This window comes from Vanellus vanellus, assembly GCF_965231255.1.
Source record: "Vanellus vanellus genome assembly, chromosome: 7".
NCBI classification, from domain to species: domain Eukaryota; kingdom Metazoa; phylum Chordata; class Aves; order Charadriiformes; family Charadriidae; genus Vanellus; species Vanellus vanellus.
Genome location: NC_138912.1, coordinates 16419603 through 16423356, shown reverse-complemented (window position 1 = coordinate 16423356; position 3754 = coordinate 16419603).

Below are 3754 nucleotides of genomic sequence, written 5' to 3'. Positions count from 1 at the left end.
GCGGCCACCGCGCCGTCCCACCCATCCCCGCGCGGGGCAGGCCGGGAGCGCACCCCTTCGCCGCCGCCGGAGGGCCCAACGGCGGAAGCCAGCTCGCGGGGGCGCCCGGCAGCAGGGCGGGCGGCCATCTTGAGGGCGGGCAGGCCCTCGAGCTTCGCCGCCATCTTTGCAGCGGGCGAGGTGCGGGGTGGAGGAGGCGGGCCGGCCCCTCCCTGCGGTGCTCGGTGGGCGGGGCTAAGATGGCGTCACTGGCGGGAAGCGCCCAATCGGGGCGGGGCGGAGCGGGCGTTTTCCCGCGGCGCCGGCGGGTCCCGCCCCGCTGCCGGCTCTGCCGCACACGTGGGCCCGGCGGCCTCCGGTCTCCCGGGGGGGACCCTCAGATGATGGGGGCAGGACCCCGCCTGTCCCCGGGGAGCGGAGACAGTGTCCGGCCCGGGGTTCGCTGTCTGCCGGCGGAGATCCCGCCCTGCCCGGAGCCCAACCTGGTGGGGGGTCTGCAAGGGGGAACGAAGGAAAGGATCGGGGGTGAAAGGCGGGATGGGCCCGGTGAGCTGCCGTGCAGCCTCCCGGCACGGCCGCGGGGCAGGACCGGGCACTGAGTCACAGCCTGTGCTTGGGCTTGCACAGCTCTCCGGAGCTGGAACGCGGAAAATCGCCTGGAGGATGCAAGGGATGGGAGGAAACTGAACTCGGCGAGTCTGACACAGCTGCGTCCAGCCTGGCTCCTACAGGAGGGGCTCTCTGAGCACGGCTCTTGGCCCGGCTCTCGGCCCGGCTCTCTTTTGGTGCCGCCTGTTCAGTAAGCCCAGAATCCCTTTGGGTGCTGTCATCTCCTGTGGCTCTTCCTTTGGCTCTTGGACAGCAGGAGTGTGTTGTGGGGTGCAGGGATGTGCTCACAGCAGCACAAGCGCAGTGTGGGTGTGCTGGTGGGAGCTCCGTGGTGCAGGATTCGCCTGCTGGGAGCTAATTGTCCTGGCCTCTTCATCAGTCCCTGGGGGCACAGACCTGCCCAGGCCAGATTTCCTTGGAGGTCCACAGGACAGAGCTGCTTTGTTCAAGCCTTGTGTGGCTGGTCACTGAGCCGGGGCATGTCTGACATGCAGAGCCTCATCCTGCTGCTCTCCTTCCTTCCACCCCTGCCACAAGGGACTTTCATCTGCGATCGCTCGTCCCACATCACCTCCTGCCTCGCAGGGGCTGCTCCTCCCTAGCAACAAGCAGCCTTTCATCTAAGGGAGCTGCTCCCCTACTCCTACTCCTCCTCCAACAAGCCCATAGTACCTTCCAAGCCTTTCACTGACACCTTTGTCTGGCCAAAACGCCAGCCGAGCAGCAGCTGGGTCCTCTTCCAGGGCTGTGGACCCATGTGTGAGCACCCTCTGGGTCATGTACACACGTTGGTAAGGGGGGATGCGAGCACACCCCTAGGGTGCTGGGTGGGGGAGGTTGTGTTGGATGTAACAACAGGCTCCTCAAACCAGTTCTTGCCCCTGGCACTGCAGAGGAAGCCTGGGCAAGCACTGTGGGCTCCACCTGTGTCCCAGGAGTGGTCGCCTCTCTGAAAGACACTTTGCTTCTCCTGAGCTCAACATGTCTAAAGCAAGGAACAAATCACTTTGGAAAAGCCCATGTCTCTCCACCGGCCTGAGGAGAAGCCAGCCATAACCCAGCACCCAGGGACCTGCTGACAGGGATGCAGAGTGCTGTTGCTCCTGGAGTCCCACAGCTTTCTTCCTTCTGCTCTGAACCCTCCTCTCCCTCCATGCCCTCTCCCTGGGGTGCATCCAGGGCATGCAGTGGCCTGCCTAATCACTCCGTCCCTGCATGTGGTGGCACTGCAAGGCCAAACCCTCACAGAGCAAGCCTAGCCTGATGTGAGTCCTGCACGTGGGACCATATCCCCTGCACATGGCGTTCCTGGGTGCGACCCAGGAACCACCATCCCCCACTATGACCCACGGCAGGGGTGCTCTCTCAGCACAGGGGCAGCACCAGGCACTCCTGCTGGTTTACAAGGAAAAACAACAGGCAGAAGGGAAAATGCACGTACTGCACCCCAGCTCCCCTGCCTCCACGTGTGGTGATGGTGTCCCTGGCCAGGGAACAGCTTGCAAAAGACAGCTCAAACCCATGTGATGCTTAAAGGAAGTTCAGTGAAGAGGAATGCGAGTCCCACCCGGGCAGGAACAGATGGGCTGGCGTCAGCCCTTCAGTGGGGAGAGGGGGCCTGGGCTCCCCTGGGTAGTTCACTCTGCCCAGGATTCTGCTCCTGCTACAGGGCTGGGGCCGCATCTTCGCAGAGCACTGGAGGGACGGCACCTGCCCTCGTAGACGGAGCCACGCCAGGCGCTGAGAGAGTCCTGCAGAGCTGCATGGGGCTGGAGTAGGATCCCTCTTGGGGCTCTTCTTGGGTGTGTGGGTGGGCGATGGCACTCTGTTCCTCCTGCCCTGGAGTCCCTCCAGCCCCAGTCCTGGGAGGGTAGAGGGATGTGGTCGCATCCCTGCATGGCACAGGGTGCAGCACAGATGCTGGCAGTTCCCCTGCCTCCTAGCCCCTGCCCACAAGGTGCAGCAAACGCCAGCCAGAACCTCCCTGACCCTGCAACACGCAGCCATGAAGCCTCTTTCCTTCCTGCCCCCCCGCCTCTGTGGCTGCCAGGCCCTCCCTCCCACTCACCCTCCTCCAGCCTTCCCCGGGGCTGGCAGCCCCCACGGTGCCCCAGGCTGGGGGGAGGGGGCTGGCAAGGTACCAAACAGCACCAGCCTTGCGCAGCCCCATGCTGAAACAGCCATGGCGTCCCCATCTCTTTCCCCTGGCAGTTACTGCTACCAGCTGCCCTGGGATCCAGTTCTTGGCCAGGGCTCGGCCTGTCCCGTCCCGTCCTCCCCCCTGCCTCTGGGGTCGGACGTGGGGGGACGTGCCAGGTTCACCTGCTCCCCGGGCCGTGGGTGCCCATGCACTCATCCCTCCACCTCCCCCCCTGGTTCTTTCTCCCTCTTTGAGGAAGGGCAACCAGGGCCAGGAAGCTGCTGGCCCCCCTGCCCGGGGCCTCAGCAGGGCCCTGGGGAGACGCACCGAGCTCCCCCGGGGCCAGGGGACACCTCCCCCGGGGAGGGCAAAGTTTCACAGCCCTCACCCACGGGTGTTCGGGGGGCAGCCGCCGCCCCCCCCCGACGGCCAAAGACTCCGGGGAGGGGGGGAAGCGCCAAGGCCCGGCCGCGTCCTCAGCGCTGAGGGGCCCTTGATGCCCCCTCATCTCACCCTACCCCCGGAGCCACGGGCCGAGAGAACGAGGCCTGACATGGCGGCACCCACCCGCCCTCGGGGTGACGCGGGGAAGGAAGGGGGGGTGGGGGGTGGGGGAGACGCGCGCGCGCGCGCACGCACACACGCACGCAGCACGCACGCGCGCGCCCGCAGGAGCTGAGGGGTGGGGGGGTGAGACAGAGAGAGGCGACGGCCGTCCCGCGCAGGCGCAGAGGCGCGCGCACCCGCCCGCCCGCCCGCCGCCGGCGCAGCCGCCCCCGCTCCCGCTCCGCCGCCGCGGCCCCCGCCCCGTCCCCCCCCCCCCCTTCCTTCCTCCTTCCCTCCCTCTCTCCCTCCCTCCCCAGCCGCTGCCGCCGGTCCGCGGCGCGCCCGCCCGCCCCTGGCCGTGGCCGTGCCCGCGGCCGCGCGGGGCTGCCCGCCGCCCGCCGCGCTCGCAGCCCGCGGCGCGCCGCCCATGCGAGACCCCCGCGGCCCGGGCAGCGCGCA